We start from the raw sequence: 17,884 nt of genomic DNA on the forward strand, positions 1-17,884 counted from the left end.
TCCACCACTTTTCACAACGGCTCAGCAACCTGCGTGTGGAAATTAAATCTCATCTCCTGGAGAAGTCAGTGATGCTCAGGCAGGATAGATACCTTAGCTTCTCACATTCTTCCCTTCTGATGCTTTCTGGGATAGGTTGTCTTGGTGGAACCAGCTCATCTAACCACAAAGACAGCCCCTCCGACTGCTGTTTTGACAGCTGTTGCTTCATGTTACTGAGGCTGAGCTGCTCCAAAGATCTCAAATGTGATGGGGATTTCTTTTTTTCCTCTCCTCTCTCTCTCTCTTTAATATATGCATAGCCCCAGCTTTTGACAACAGTTTGCAAAAGTGATGACATCTTCTCTCACAGTTTTTTATCAGGATCTGTGATGTATAAGCTACTGGTCTCCAACTCTTACCACATTTTAATAGAAGGCCTGCAGTAAGGCTCCCTTGGAAGCGTCTGTGAGCTGTCAAGTTTCATGCTTGTTTCTGCAGCATCTCAGGACTGTTCTCTCTTCCTGCCAGCTCTTCCCTGAGATTTAGCTCCCATCACCACTGCTCTGCTGCGCTTTGGTGGTGTCATCTCGCAGCCACGATGTAGCATTGGGAATGTTGGGTTTCTGTCACTGGAGGGGGCAGGGCATGAAGGACTCTGTTTCTGAGGTTTTCATGCTTTCTTGACTCTGGTTTCTTTTTTTTTCACCAGACTGCTGACACCATGTAGTGTCAGAAGACCATACTCCTCACCAGTCTCCTCCTGGACAGTGGGGGAGTCTTTGGTCATCACCTCACCCCAATCTGCTTTCTCAGGCTAAAGTCAGACTCTTTCTAGGATCCCTCTGTGACTGTTTCATCTGCAACTACTGCAGTGCTGTTTGGTCCTGTGGATTAAACCACCTCTGAGAAAAACCTTAGAAAGTCTTAGAAACAAAGTTTAGGAAACTCACAAACTTAGTAGGTGCATCCTCTGATGGCCTCCAGTGGCTCCTTCCAACCGTACGTGTTCTGTGATTCTGTGAGATGCTGTTCTCTCATCTCAGTTTGTCTGGGTTCAGTATTTTCCGAATTGATTTAGAATACTTTCACTATTAATCTCTGCCCTGAAATAATTGCAAATAATGAAAACCTCAAGTGTTCTGGAGAAATAATGTCATTTTCTGATTATCCTCCTTTTCCTTCTGAGCACCCTTTGCTCATAAAAGTTGTGAACTTCTGTTCAAAACTTCTTTGGCCATTCTCCATCTTATTGTAGTTTGAACTTATGAGGGAATTTCACACTCTACCCAAAAGGTATGCATAAGCAGATGAGTGCTCTCTCTTGGGGCAAAGTATGACCTTAACTCACTTTTGATAGTGGAGGATGTTTGTCTTCCCTGGGGTAAGGTCGCTGACCGAGCTGATCACAACTCATCCTCAGCAGGCAGAGACAAGCCTCAACCTTAGCCCCACTCTTTCTCATGGCACCATTTCCAGCCAGATTTCAGAGCTCTCTCATATGTTGTCTTTATTTTGTGCCAAGGAAATTTTAGTTGCTGGAGATGCCTGCAGCCTTGTATGCAAGTTGTGTGAGCTCATGACAGGATTACTTGGTGTTCTGTAACACAAAGCATGCACATAATTTTAGAACAATGCTACTGTTACTGACTAAGAAGAAAAATGTTCCAGTGACTTTGAGGGGATCAGTGACAGGACCCTACTCAAAGCCCTTCAGCACACACCATCTGGCAAGCTCTAGAAAGCAAAGGGAAGCAGAGATGTCAACCAAAAAAAATATATGTTTGGCCTTTTCTGAACAATTCATGAACCACATCACTGGTGCATTAACATAGGGTTTCAGAGCTAATAGCAAGCACAGAAATTACAATGAAGAGTGGCGTATCAAACAATCTATGCATTCTTTTTACTGGGAGCTGCAGGAATAACTGGTGTGAAAGCACCACAGGAGCTGTAAGAGGACTTTGACAGAATGTTAGTGCAATCATAAGTCATTTCATTATGACAAGCAACTTTCTTTGTAACACAGACCAAGACACACTGGCTCACATTCTCAGCTTATGCAGATCAGCACTATCAGTTTCAATGTGTTAAAGCAGTTTGCAGGAGCAAAAGATCTGTTTTCATTTTTTTACGGAAACTATTTATCCCAAAGTGCCTTTAGAGTGTCGCTAGTTAATAGGATGCCATACAAACCACTGTTATTTGTTGCCTGTAAGAAGTGCCATATTGAGAAAACAGACCTTTGTTAAAGATTCAAGTGTTTGGAAAATTGGTTCAGCAGCACCAGTAGCCAAGTCACCATGGTTTCATTAGAGCTATGGTGGAAGGAAGCAGGTAAGAGAAGTGGAGAGTCCTTGGGAAAAAGATGAAACATAGTGTTCTATGTACTAGGAAGTTATTTAAGTATTAATATCTACTTTTCATGACACTGTTATGCTACAAAAATAATCTGAAATAAATTTCCAAGTCCTAAAAGACATGGAGTGTCTCAATCCTGCATAAGTCAAGGATATAGGAAGCCCAGTGTTTCTTCTGCAATGCTTGAAATAGATGTAGCTTTTATGGTATGTGTTTGCCTCACCTCCCCCATTCAGTGACGGAAAGCACAGAGCAGAATCCTACTCCCTATGTACTTTTCCAGGGTATCTTCTGCAGAAGAGGGGGGAAATTGTTTGATTGTCCCTGAAAAATTTTGGAAAGGCATGAGAAATTTCTTACCTGTCTCCATTCTGCTCCCACACATTCGCATATCTGGCAGTTCTTAAACTGTCCCCATGAATATTATTAGTAAATAATGCTCCAATCGAATTGACAGAATTTTTGTCTCACAGGGAACAGAATTCCCACCTCATCTCCCTGATTTAACATGCCACAATACTATTTGTGTACTCTAATAGCTCTTGGTGTCTTCAACGTGCCTCGCCTGACATTCTGTTTATATTCTCAAAGAACAAATCTATCTAGCAGAAAACGTGTTAAAAAGGGCAAACTGCAAGGGGTTTTGCAAGGTAAAGGCAAGGAAGAGAGCACATGAAGAGCATCTGCGGGTGAGCATTTTCAGAGCATGGCAAGAACACAATTAGAGAAGGGATGAAAAGTGATCTCTTAAGGAAGCAAATGATGATGTGGCAGAGCTGTAATGAAGCTAATGGCAAAGGAGGGCCCTGCTTCGTTTTCTGGAAGACAGGAAAAAATAAAACAGCACACTTGAAGGGGAAGCAATGAGTTCAGAAACACAAAAGGGCATTCACTGAAGGGAGGGAGAGGCTGGAGGATATGAAGATTTAGGTCATGGAGAGAGTATAAAAATGGATCTTGCGACAGAAGATGGAAGAGGCAGCCTGCTTGCTTACTGGGATTTTATTGCTACTTTCTAAGCTGACACAGCACTCCTCATTTATCCTCATTAAACAGCTACCATCAGGGCATAGTTAGTGACCATTAGCCCTCAATTCTCTCTCTATAAACTGCAGATAAATAGCTAGCTACTGCAAGGAGTAAAACTTTCTTTGCTTGAATTATTGATAGTTACATTTTCCCAAAATTCTGGTCAGGTATCGGCAAATGACAACAAAGCTCTGACAATAGACAATAGTTGTACAGAAGTCTGCTTGCAAAGATGAGAATTCAAGCAGATGCTCTTTCTAATTAAATGGGCTTAGCTTCACTTACTTAAGAGATAATATAATAATGCACTGTTGATCCCATACCTTCTGGTCTAGTGGAAGGTGTCCCTGCCCATGTCAGGGGGGTTGGAATGAAGTAGTCTTTAAGGTCCCTTCCAAGCTCTACCCCAAACATCTGAGGATCAAATACTTGCACTTGCTGCACATCTGAGCAACTTACTTTCTCATGGGGAGAGAAGGAGCTTTGTGCCCAAGAACAAGCCACTGTGCCATCCTATTTGTTAGAGAAGGCAACCAAAACACTGTCCATTTCATCCAAATCGTACAGTGCTATTGGGTGCTTCTATTTTGAAGTCCTGCAGATGGTTCTGTGTTTTCTGAATAGCCCAAGAAGAGACCATGGATTTGGTTGAGCAGCCTAATAGAGACAAACTTTCCAGAATTTTAATGATTTCTGTAAAAGTGTGAATAAAATAAAGATGAAGAATTTGACTGGAAGCCAGTCATTAGGTTTTTGCCGAGGATAACATGAGAAGCTTTTTTGTTTTGCTTTGCTTTCAAATGGTGTTTTACCAGAATGTTATCTCCAGTATGGCCATGGTGATCCTGAGGGGCCAGATTCCATCAGCCAAGAATTATTTCGCTTTTCTTAGTAACAAAAAGGGTGAGCAAAGAGGCACAGCCTCCCTGGGGTCTAAATTGCTGTCACATCAATTCAGAAAATCCCATTATCATATACTTATGGAAATTCAGGGCATAATGTAAATAAGAACTTTTGTTTAAGCTTTGGTTTAGTCCCACTGACATCAATATGATTTAAACACTTTAAAATCAAATAGATGATTAATTGCTGTTACAAAAACGAACATTTACCTGGCTTCCAATTCCAACACCTAGTCCCACTCAGCCAAGCTGAAATTTAATTATTTTATTGAATGGAAGCAGGAATCAATAGAGTCCTGTTTTAAACAATCTCACAAATTGTTCCTAGCCCCAGGCCTCAGTTTACCATGAGTAGTCCTTGCATACATTGAAGGACTATTTGTTAACAGTACCAAAAGGCTGCGAAATCCTTGTGTGAAAGGTGTAACTTGTGTGAGAGAACATACTTATCGAGATTTTAATGACAGGACATTCTCTCCAAGTCAGCTTCTTTCTTTGTTTCTTTTAACCATGAAAAATGAGTCCGTGTCATTTACACAGCAAAGTGAAAATGAACCTTTAAACCAGGGCAAAGATTTCTTTGTCCTTCTTTACTGAAGTCATATGTTTCTGTCCATCTTTCATTACCTAAGAAAAAGAAAAAAAAGGCAAAACCTCCATTAAATTATTTCTTTTTTCAGTTTTATATGAATAGTTCGCAAGCACATTTGTTTTCATCAGGTGGGTTTCTAAAGACACAAACTCTGTATTTTTGGATCAGTCATCTATTTATATCTTCACTGATAAGGATGTCCCAAAAATGATAGATGTCTGCTCTTACTGCTTTCATATTCAGATCATAGACTGGGCAAGGACGCTGTGGCTGAATCATTGGAGGTGAAGCATAATCTTAGTGCTCCATTTGCCTTGGATTCAAGCACTGAAGAGGAAAAAAGAGTAGGAAACCCCAACATGGCTAGAGAACCCTGAATTTCCTCTTGCTCCTTTTCTAGAGTTGTATATGTTTGGAATCTTTTGAGAGTTATTGCATGCACATAAATCCAATGGCCTTTTCCAGGCTTAGCCAACCTGTGTTTCTGCCTCTGTTCCAGGAAGTGGTGGCTTTGAAAGACCATATCAAAGTAGTACATTGTGTTTCCTGCACATCCTGCTTTATTGGAGGTTAATTCCTTCTGACGCATGCAGTCTGCCGCTGCCAATTAAGTCAAATGTATTTTACGCTTTACTTTTCTGTTGCCTTACAGGCTTTTGTTGGAAAATATTTAATAAATAAAACTTGCCAAACACTGTTAAATGACACGGTCTGATGATTTGGAATAAACACCCAGACTTTAATACATCAGAAGGGTGTAGAGAGGGGAGGAGGAAATTCTGGAACAGCACCCAGCTGGGTGCCAACCTCACAACACCCAGCCAGCAACCATAGTGTTAATCTCCGACTGTTGTAAAAGCAGGAAAAGGGACCTCAGGTCAAGCAAAGACTATAATAGTTTTTTCTCATCCAGTGGCACTGCAAAGGGTGTTAAACATTCTTTAGTAGTGGAGGATAAAAACAAACTGCACAGGAAGAGAGGTATAGGTACAGAACTGAATAGACTCTTCCATTGTAGCCCCATCTCTGACACTTCACATTTTCCATCATTTTGTCATGGTTCCTGTGTTTATTCCTATTTTCTGCTTCTGTGTGTGATCTTTCAGGCTTTAGAGACGCAGCTCTGACTGCTCAGGCTCAAGTTCTGATAAGAGAAAGTATGTTCATCACACTTTCATCATGTCTCAGGGCCAACTGAGACACCGAAATATGTGAAAGCCCATCAGATCTTCTGAATAAAGCAGATTTATTTAATTATTATTTTGTTATGCCACTTAACACTGAGGTACTGCTGTGACAGGAGACACTCAGTTAAGATCCTGGGTGAGATTACATTCTAACTGGAGAAGGGAGACAGTAGCAGCCCAGAAGCAGCAGAAATACAATCAAGATAAGGGAGCATCCCAGAAGAGTTGACACTGTGATGCCGTATATCAGCTGAGAACACAATTTCAGGTTCCTGAATAGGTCCATGGTCCTTATTCCCATTACATCTTTTTAGTGGAAAATTTTGGACCAAATTTCAGAAGCAAAATCAAGACCAAGGAATAAGAGATTTCTGCTCCTTTTCTTTAGTACCAACAGAAGAAACTAGCATGGAAGGCTTCCTCTAGAGCAATTTCAGTGTATTTTACCCAAAATGACACTTTTAGATCTTCAATGGGATAGATCATGACCACCAGAGACACTAAACACAATGCCTAAAGCAGTTTCTATGGGAAAACGATGATTAACTGCATTCTACTTGCAAATCCATACAAACATCTTTCCAAGGGATGTTCAAGACAGGCACCTTTTGAGAAAAGACCTGTCAGTGATGAGAGAAGGGTATGTAATTATGGGAAAACGTGTGATGCAAGAAATGCAAAATTACTTCTTGTAAGCAGAGACAGGGTCGATGTTCAGTTAGAACACAGCTTGGAGAAAGTCAGTACAAAGGCAACAAATATACCTGAATGATTGAGTGGTAGTATCAAAACAGTTCATCAGCATCAGCTTTGGATCTCAGCATCATAGCTAAAGTTGATTTTTAAATTTAAAGAAATCCCATGTCAGGGAAGTACTTTCAGCACTGATCAGTACAGACTGACAGCTAATGAAGAGAGAAAGAGGCAATCACCACTCCTTTTAAAATCTTTGCGAAAGTGTATCAGAAAGGGCTGAGATACTGCCTCAGAAATCACATCTGCCCAATGCTTCCACAAAAAGAAGGTAACATGATAGCATACAACAGTGTTGCTAACAGTACTGGATTGTGCATCTGTGATGGAAACAGCGTGGGAAAGACTTTTCAGATAACACTGATGGTTCTGGTCAGTAATTTCTATTCTTTTTATCTGTAGCTGTATGTTGATCTTCCTCACACATTCTGATTTCCTGGGATTTTCAAGTACATTCCATTTGGGAAATCACTGAAGGGAAATTGCACATGCTCTTTGGCAGCAGCAAGAATTCAGCTGGAGAAGAGGAGACTAGGGGGAGACCTCATCACAGTCTGCAGCTTCATCATGAGGAGCAGTAGAGAGGAAGACACTGATTTTCTCTGTGATGACAAGTGTTAGGACACAAGGAAATGTCATGGAGCTGCATCGGGGGAGGTTTAGGTTGGATCTCAGGAAAAGATTCTTCCCCCAGAGGGTGGTTGAGCACTGAACAGGCTCCCCAGGGCAGTGATCACAGCACCAAGGCTGCCAGAGCTCAAGGAGTGTTTCAATGAGCCTCTCAGGCACCTGCTGTGACTCTTGGGGATGGGCCTGTGGAGGGCCAGGAGTTGGACTGGATGATCCTTATGGATCCCCTCCAATTTGGGATATTCTCTGATTCTACGAATAATAATTTCTATAAATTACTTTTTTTTTATTCATTGGCATTAACCCACTGAAACAAGGAGTCTTTATTTCTGAGTTATTTTGTAGTTTGTTCTATTTGTAAAGTAACTAGGAGTGTGTGATGAAATGGAAGCCACACAGCAAACTAATGCTTGCTCTGCCACAAAACTCCTTCTTGTTTAGGTAGGTTGACTGAGGGATGAATAAATCCCTGTTTTCCCTGAAGTTCTCACAGATATTTGTTAACCTCTTTTATCATCATAGTAAAGGCTCACTAGGGCAGCAAGATCTTTCTGCTAAATTTGTGAACTCTTCATTAAAAGGTTCTGATTTTCAATCAGTTCCAAGTAATCCCGGTGCAATGGACAGCAGATATGTCCAACACGAGCTAGTTATTTGCATAAAGAGGTTGGTGAAATGACTGCAGGCTATGTATGCATCAAGAGACCCGGCTCTGAAATCAGAAATGGTGTAATTATGTATTTAATTATGTCACCTAAGGGACAGAGTCATGCAGTCTGGTTGTATTGTTGTGATCTAAACTAATATCTCCACACTGAGGGGTATTTAGGTTGACACTGCCTTGGAGATTTTTGTTCAACGAACATACATGTCTAACTTACAAGCAGATTTAGACTTCCATTTTATCTCATGCTTTTTCTGTAAGACTTAATTGGACTTAAAAGAAGACTGGCTTTGTAGTCTCTCATTGTTCTCCAATACTCTTTTTTTTCATTCCTGAGCTCTTGCTTATATTTATTTCACATATCCAATGCTACCAGTATCTCTTCCCTTCCTTTTCATCTCTTTTACCAGCTCTGATTTCCTGTTTATACCAGTTCTCTTTAGTATTGACGCAATATGCTACAAAGCAAGTGCAGTTCGTTATTCCCCCATTATGGCCCACAGTTGTGTTCAATTTACCTAAAAAAATTAATTTATTTACTATAGTTGACCCCAATTTTCCCTCATTAGATTCTTATTTTCCATTTCTATAAGAAGGCTAGTTTTTTTTGTAACATTTTTATAGAAAGAAACACAAGGCTATTTGGGAGAATTAATTATGAACTTTGAGGATATTTATTTTCTTTCTTAATTTTTGAAGGAAAAATGAAGGATGCTTATGGTTCTAAAGCTGTTTTCTGAGACACTAACTGGCTTAGTTGGTCACATAGATGGTAGTGAGACATGATTCAATTTTCATCAGAGCACAAAAGAAGTTTTTTACAAATATTTCTTTGATGTTTAAAGCTAAAGTGATAATAAGGTGGCCTTTTAAAAATGGAGAGTGTCCTCGTGACACAGCTTGAAAATATTTTCTTAATGATCTTTGTTAATTACCCTTATTTTCACACTCAGCAGTGCATTCATGTCTGTCCTGTGCAGCAGTTCTGTGAGTTTTCATCTATCAGGTGCCCTTATCACCTCCCAAAACTGAGGCCGTGAATCAGCACAATGGAGGTGCAATAACATGAGGGAAGGAGAGAGAGAGAGCCTTTGAATGATTGCACTGGTAAATCATGAAATGCCTTTGTGTGGGGATAGGCACTGTGCTATATTGCCACATCAAGACCAACAGGGCTGGATTATATCCCAACCAGGTAGATACACGTGGAGACAGTGCACCAATTGAACCCCTGTAGAGTTTGTTTTCTTCTGCTTCTGTGATGATGAACAGAAGCTGGAAGGGAGAATAAGAGGTTAGCAATGACCCTGAAGGTGTAAGGGGACTACATGCACAGGGGAACCTTTTCCTACAAGTGTAACACACGAAGATGTTCAGAGATGTGTCATACAGGTCAAAGGAATAGAGAGGATCTAAACCTTTTTTCGGTTAAGTGAAATTCAAGACTACACGGCACAAGTGAACCAGGAGCCAGTTCATCATCCTTGTGTGTATCCCTTAAGGAGATCTGACAACATTCATTAAATCCTGAAATTAAATAATGGTGCTGAATCTGCAATTATATTGAAACCAGTAAATTCAATTAAGGGGAAGAAGTATACTTTATTTGAATGGCTCACTTGGTGGCTTTTTGGTACATGTAAGTAAGAAGATAAACAGAAAATGCCTCTTAATTTTATTTTTTTTTTCAGGTTTTGCTGTCTCAAGTGAAGAGTACACTGAGAACCTTGCAGAGAATCACATGGTACAGCAGAGCTCATAAAGAAGCACTCAGTATAGAAGTGATTTTTTGATTTAGATTCATAGCTTTTTTTCATTTCTTGTGTTAACACTCATATGATTTATATTAGTCCTTCACAAAACACTTAGTTACAATCTCATTATACTGAATAATGTGTTAATACACTGAGAGCCTCCATTGTGCTGATTCATGGACTCAGTTTTGGGAGGAGATATGGGCACCTGGAGGACAAAATTTTCACAGGACAGACATGAATGTACTACTGAATGTAATAATAAGGGTAATTGACAAATCTCTGTATAAATATTAAGAGCAGTGGTAAACTTAGAAATTCCAAGTAGATGCACCTTAGAGCATAAAGACTTAGGAAATGGGATGCTAAAAACCTCGGTTACCTTCGTTATCCTCTTTCAAAGGATAAAGGGTATAAACCCCCAAAAAATCAAGAATAGTCCCGGTACCTCAGTCCCTGGGAAGGTGCACCATTCCAGGCCAGTGCTTCCCCCTGAACATCTGGTGGTTTCCATTAGAAGCTCACACATTTACAACACTGGATTTCTGTACATCTCCACCTGCCCGCTCAGGCTCCATCTGCATTCACAGGTGAGCTCTTTCTCTGCCTGGTTTTTTAGTTGGGTTTTTTGAAGGTAATGGTTATATTACATGTCTGCTAGAGCAGACGACTGTCAGAGGAAGTTTTGTCTGCTGCTTCCTTTCAGAGCATGGTAAAGGCTGGGATGTTCCCCAGTATGTTGAGAAACCCAGGTGTGAGTCTGTCACTTCTCTTTCCTGGCGGAAGAGCCCATCCAGAGAGCTGATGCACAAACACACGCATCAGCCACAGCTGCTGCTGCTGCTTCCTTCCATTGTACAGGAAAACAGTTCTCTTGGCTTCTTTCCACTGGGGGCTGTGGGCTTTGATCAGAGAGCGGTGGGTGGCGTGTCCCTGAAGCTCTGGCTGAGATAACCAAGACATAAAGTCTGTGGTGGTTTTTTTTTGGTCACCCACCAGCCCTGAGCAGGTTTGGAAGCTGCCTGTTCAGCAGGCTGACACTAATCATCCCCCTCCCTCTTCTTTTTGCAGTCAGTCCTACCTCTAGTTTCTTAGGTCTTCCTGTACCTGCTTTGGGAGCTGAGATGCTCCCTTTGAGGTTGCAGAGATGGCTTCAGGAGGCAGACACTTTCAAAAAAAAAAAAAAAAGCTTTTACGTTCTTAGCATCTGCTTAGCCATTTGCAGCTGCCATTTTACAGCGGGCCTTGAGGGTAGATCGGAAGGAAAAGAAAAATGGCTTTCAGGATGGATTAGTTTTGGGAAGAGTATTGTGTGCCAAGGGCAGTGCAGAAAGAAGTAAACATTCGGGTAGACAAGGATGACATCATTTATTCAGTGGAACTGACAGGGGCAATGTGAGAAGCTGTAAAAGCAGATAAGAGGACTGAGGTTTGAGGGCAAGGCTTTAAAACTGGAGAAGGGAGAAATAAACAGCACTGTTTGTCTTTCTAAGCAATACTGTGCCTACTCTGTGCCTGTGTGGGCTGTGCACCTCCTACTCAAAAGTGCATATAGATGCATTCACTGTGGACTATTGTCTGAACTGTATTGTTCAGAGGGCCTTTACTGGGTCATCTTGACACTCTGTCAGAGCTTTCAGAGGAGTGGAGCAGGAAGACGAAATGTTCAGTTACAGTTTTAGGAGAAAAACTGCATTGTGGTGATGTGGAACATTGAGGCATTTCTTTATTAGTTAAAATTAGAGGTGAAAAGGAGTTTGATCAAGTGGGTTCAATAGAGACACCTGTGTTTGGTTTTGAAGGCAAAAGTGGCATTTTCACAATACTGGATGTCTGGAGCAAAAGAAGGATAACAAAAGATTGCCCACAGAAATAGGTTGTGATGTTCTGGGGAATAAGAATAATTATTTTGCTTGCAGCTGTAATAAGTTTCAAGTGCCAGAAAGATCAATAGGAGAAACTGGAAAGAGACCAGCTGGAAGATGAGGCCCAAATATGGGAAATCGAGAGCAGGGCTAATTCTGAAAGTCATAGATAATTACTGTCATGAGTAAAAGTGATCTCTGTTCAGAACTTGATGTTTTTCATGAAAATCAGATCACTTCTATCTCTATCACTTCAAGAAAGGACATGGTAGAAAACAGTCATTTTTATAACATATACAGGATCCACTCTCCACTTTCTGCCTATGAGTAGTTTTCTTGTTGCACTGAGAAGGATGGAGAGTGAGTGAAAGAAGGCACTCTGGACACCTTACAGGCTTGAGGCAAAGGTGAGCAAAGATCTTTCCAGACATAACCGAGAAGAGGAAGTACCAGTAAATTGCTACTTCTGCATGGAGGTTTTATCTGACTTTTCTTTAGAAGATAAGTATTTTATGTTCTTGGTCAAATTCAAAATACTTCATAAGCACAGATCACAAAATATACCTGCCATTATACCTGTTGGCTGTGTGTAGACATCTTCACTCACAGCTTGTGAGGCACTTTTATGGTTGGGTGAGTGGTGGGGTTATTTGATTTTGTTTTGGACCTTTTTGGTTTGGTTTTGGTTTTGTGCTTTTGTTTGTTTGTTTGTTTGTTTGTTTGTTTTGGGGGGGGATGTTTTTAAAGGTTGTTTGGGTTTGGTTTGATTTTTTCTTAAGCTAGTATGAGAAAGGAGGAAGGATGAAGGCCTGTAGGAATCATACGAAGGTGTCACATCAGATTCTGCACTTGGAAAAAGCAGCTTTTCCTCAGAATAGACAGTTGATCTAAAGATTAAAATGATCTTTGGGACACAAACCTTCCTACCCACAACAGTAGAAACTGTTTCCTCCAGTGAAAGGCACAGGCATTCACTCGTGTACCCACACATGTCCAGTATGCAGGACAGAAAACAGATATTGTATATGAAAAAAAGGAATTTAGCTTCCCAAGAATCTCACTGCAACATTGCACTTGAAGTCCTGTTTTATCCAAAATACCAGTGCATGGAATGGACTGACTTATGAGAGTACATTCTGATAGTCTGTATGTCCTAATTCACATTCTGACAATTTTTGAGCATTCTTATTATCTACTGAGTCCTGTCAATATATATATATATATATATATATGTTTATAGAGGATGATTGAAAAGGCTTTTGTGATCTAGATGGGAAGATAATTAGTTCAGACTCAATACAGGCCAGGTACTAGACATCCCTACCTCAAAGATTTCAGACATTTCTTGTGAATGAATTGAGATGACCACAAGCTTCTCAGTGAGAATTAATAGCTGTGTCACTGCTATAATGCTCTTGAATGAGAGGGTTACACCTGTAACCATTGCATTCTGTTTCTTTTAACATTTCCATCAGTTTCAGGGAGTGAAGTTTCTTCAAGCTGCGGGCTAAGATACTTTCTTGTAGACCACATTGGGAAGTTCATTACTCAGAAGGTGGTGAGGCCCTGGCACAGGTTGCCCAGAGAAGCTGTGGGTGCCCCATCCCTGTAATTGTCCAAGACCAGGTTGGTTGGGGTTTAGAGCAACCTGGTCTAGTGGAAAGTGTCCCTGCCCATGGCAGAGAGTTGGAACTGGGTGATCTTTTAAGATCCTTTCTGTGTTGATGTATAACTACGTAGAGAAATACAGAATTATTTTTTTTTACAAATTTGTATCACATAATTGTAGTGATTTCATTTGTCATGTTAATGCAAGGTCCACCAAAACGAAAGACGTGGGGTTTAGGATGTCACTATACCTCTTACTGAGTAGTATTTGCTATTATACTTGTTAGCTTCCCTCAGCCATCTGTGGTGGCTGGTTGAGTATGCCTTTTACCACTGCTGTAAATATTCTCAGCTGTGATTTAAAGAAACGGCAACAGCCTCTGTGTTTGTTTAGATTTTATGGCCCATTTATTGTTTCTCATTCTTCTAGATGAGGATAATTATTTTTTAATTAATCATACGTAGACAAAACATATCATCTCTAAAAATGACTATTAAAGAAAAAACATTTATAAAGGAAAATGTGCATATACTGAATTGTAAATCACATACCCTGATTATTTAGTTATATTGACCATATGTTATTTTATTTGTCTGCTATTTGTTAGATTCATTGAGGAAAGGAGAGAAAAGGTACTCTAAGGTATCAATTCAACATTGTTTTGTTCCTGTAGAAAAGGCCAGGGAAAAGAATCTGGCAACTTGCCTTGACATCAACCATCTGTAAATTCATCATTCTTTAGCTCCCTAGGTAATTTAGTTTCAGCCAAAATGAGCATTCTCAATGTTGACAAATGGTCTTGCTACATTTCCCAAACAAAAGTAGTTTTGTAGGGGATTTGACCTTATAGAACTCGTTTCCCTTGGAAAAACTAGAAGTACAAGAAAAAACCCTATATGATTAATTGCCACTGCTGCCACTTTTTCAGTTATTGCTTCAATTAGGAATTTGGCAATGGGTGGGTTCGCAGCACTATTATAGTTCAGTAACTCATTCATAAACTCTAGAGTTTACATATGCATTTTTATAAGAAACCCTATTCTTCGTAGAGTCTAAAGAATATTTTCTGACATGTTTCTTGACTCTCCTATTAAGGTATGAGTTACTTTTGTTCCATAACCACATCACAGCCCCAAAATATAGTAGAGTGATAAGTGATATGCATACAGCTCTGGATCACATTCAACTTCTATGCTGTCAGATATCCATCTTTGATCTAATGACTCACTGAAATTATCAATTTCCTCTGAAAGGTTTCTCTCTTTTAGAGTGCCTGATTTCCCATTTCACCATTATAATTACAGAGTTGGGACTAAAAACAAAAGAGCGTCACAGAAAGACTACATAGTCCATTTCCACGTCTTAAACACAACTAAATCTATTATGTCATTCATGCAGATGTTTTCCTAACTTCTTATTGAAGACTTTCACAACATCCCTAGGTAATATAATACAATAATAAATCCCCCACTGCTATTAGACTTTGAAAAATCCTGCTGCAATTTCAGCCCATTATTATTCATCCCACACCTAGGGAAAAAGGACAACAGCTTTTACTTTACTTCTTCCTCCTAACATGGTATTTTTTATGTGTTTGAAAATTGTTATGATGTCTACTTCGTGGTCTCTTTATAAACTAAATAGCTTTGGTTGTTTCAATTTTTCCCAGATGTTCAAGTCTCTAAACCTCAAATCATTTCTGTTACCCTATTCTGAATTTCTTCCAGCCTCCACTTAATTCCCAACTTCCTTCATTTGTGGGCCTCAAAACTGAGCAAAGTTGAAGTTTCAAGAATGCTCATGAGATATCCTCATTTATTCTATTTATACATTCCAGTGAGATAATGTCTTTTTTTATTTTTTTTAACACCAATAATGGTGTTGATTTTGTTCAGCTTGTTATTTGTTATGACAGATCTTTTCTGCAGGGCTGGACCAGTCATTGTCCATCATGAAATTTGATGGATGACTTAATTTTTACACAGTTTTTCCCTACTCTTCTGGCTGAAATGTGTCCTTTCTCTTCAGTCATATCAGTTTTTACAAGATCAGCTTGAATTCCAAACCTCAGGGAGTCTTGCATCTTCCATTTCTCTTCAGCTTTCACATCATTTGCAATTTCAACAGGCATACCTACTCTTCTATAATTCAGGTAATTAATTAAAATATTACAGTACTGAACATACCCCTACAGAACTTCATCAGCAATAAATCCTTGGTAACTTTTCAGTTCACTCACATCACAGAAGTTTTGTTTGGACTTTGTATCCTTAATTGCCTTCAAAAAGTGTCCTGTTAGTGTCAAAGGTACAGTCAGATCTCACAGGTGTCATATTCCACTGTGTCATGGTGGTTAAGCATAGCAGTCAAGGTCTGACCCGCAGTCATCCTTTGGATAAAAAGCTTCAATTCATTTAGCTCTAGAATTAACAGATTTGACACAATTATAGACTGACATGACTGTTTCATAGATGCGTTGACTGATTTTTATTGGAACATTTTCCTGCTCGCCTGGTGAGATATACAGCAAGGTTGGCATTAATTTTATGGTTTAACCCGTTATCTAAATGAGTTCTAAGAAAACTTTGTCGTCTAAGAAATCCTTTACCTTCTTGGCCAAGTCTCCTTCCTGATCAGTTCTGTTGTGCGTGTTCTCCAGAAGATTTTGTTTATGTGCTTCGTTCTCTAAGATGTATCCCTTGTCTTATTCGTCAGTGTATCTTGTATACTTTCCTCAATCTCCCTGCTTTGCTGGCCTGGTCTTATTATTTGGTGTCCCCTGATTAATATTAAAAAAATATTATTAGTCATAGAATTTGATGTTATGTTGAATTGATTTCATGTGATTTCTGCTTAGCTATCAATAGCCCAAAGACATTAATTCATAGATGTGTAAAACAAGCTATTTCCATATGAACCATCCTAATTATTTATGTGTTTTCCCTGGTTCATTGACGATTATTGAACAAACTGGTGTCAGTTCTATGTCTAGCTCAAAAAGTACCTTAGGAAGATGAATGCTTTTTTTTGTACATTTTTTCCTCAGGCATCTGCTGGTAAGGTATGTTGGAGGATAATTAGTGGTTCTCTCAGTACACAAATAGACCATATGGATTTGTAAACTGCTTTTCTTAGACTGTGCATTTCTTAATATGGCACCTGTGTAGTTTCCAAAACAAGCTGATTTTTCCAGTAAATTTCACTAAGAGAAAGTAATAAAGAATATCCAAAAGGGTCTGATTTAAAAATTATTTTTCAGTCTGAATATGTTATCTACTAACCAACAATTGTGATTTGGCACTTGTTCATTTTGACTGGGGAAACAGGAGTGGCCATGTCTGAATGTCACGTCCTTTCCTTCTGAGACGCAATTGGCATAGCTATCAGACCTCATTCAAGCCAGGCAGAGATGTGGTCTGGATTCATTTCTATGCACAATAAAGCCAGCTATCTACTGGTACAAAAGCTAAACAGCATTTTACTTCAGGAAGAATAGTTCAAGGTAATTTAACACTTTACAAATTCTTCACCTTCCTGCTTGCAAGGGAATTATTGGTTGCTTTAGATATTTTCCTTGATTAGGATTTTCTTTTTGTTCTGGAGGGGTTTTTTTAAATATCTTTGGCTCTTTCTGCAACAATTTCCCTCTCAGGTGTTTTAAGAAACTGCCCTTGGCCCTTCTCTTCCTGATGATGATTGCATCTGACTCTCACCTTAAGTGAGTAGTATGGAACAGCAGTCACTGACAGCAGATAATGGTGTAAAGCTTCTATTTTATGTGCTGTCCTGCTCAGGCATACCTTTGTGCTCACCTCTGCCACTAAAATATCCATTTTAATATCAAATGAAGCATATTTCTAAACCACTGCACATTAGCTGTGTAGTTAATGTCGCAAATATGTTTTTGTCATCCACCTGGAAGAAATCAATGCTATTAACTTCTTATTTTCCCCAAGCATTAAATTTACACAAGACTGAATTACTGTGAAATTCCTCTTCAGAAGACTCTGCAATAAATGGATGGGAAAAGACAGTTAAAAATTCAGCTCTAGTGCTATTTTCACTATTTACAAAGGTCAGTCTCTACCCACAGCATGTACAGGTAATTACCCCTGAGATACCTTCTCCAGGATAGAGGAGATTTTCCTCTGCTTTGGATACTTTGTCAAGATTTTGGCAGCAGAATTTAGAGGTTGGTGTAAGAAATACTGAGTAACTCCATATTCTATGGTAAGCAAGAAGCAGATGAACCCCACCATTCTTCTTGGCCTTGAAATTTATAATTATAGAACAGAAAAATATAAATAAATATTGTCTAGTGCACTTTTCCCATTTAAGGTTCCTCATAAATTCCGTAAGGAATTTATTATTCAGAATGAGAATCCTTAATTTTAGGAGGTAGACCACAGAAAAGCACATGCCTTTCTAGGCAGGTATTTTCCCTCTGCATCATGAACCTGCTACACTTGTCTCTCTTTCTGTCACTAGAATGTCTTCATGCCAACTGCTACAAAAGCTTCCAGTGGAAAGTGCCATTAGAAAGCTGTAATGAGAGATTT

This window comes from Corapipo altera, unplaced genomic scaffold (genome assembly GCF_003945725.1).
Source record: "Corapipo altera isolate COAL_440 unplaced genomic scaffold, ASM394572v1 61553, whole genome shotgun sequence".
Taxonomy (NCBI): Eukaryota; Metazoa; Chordata; class Aves; order Passeriformes; family Pipridae; genus Corapipo; species Corapipo altera.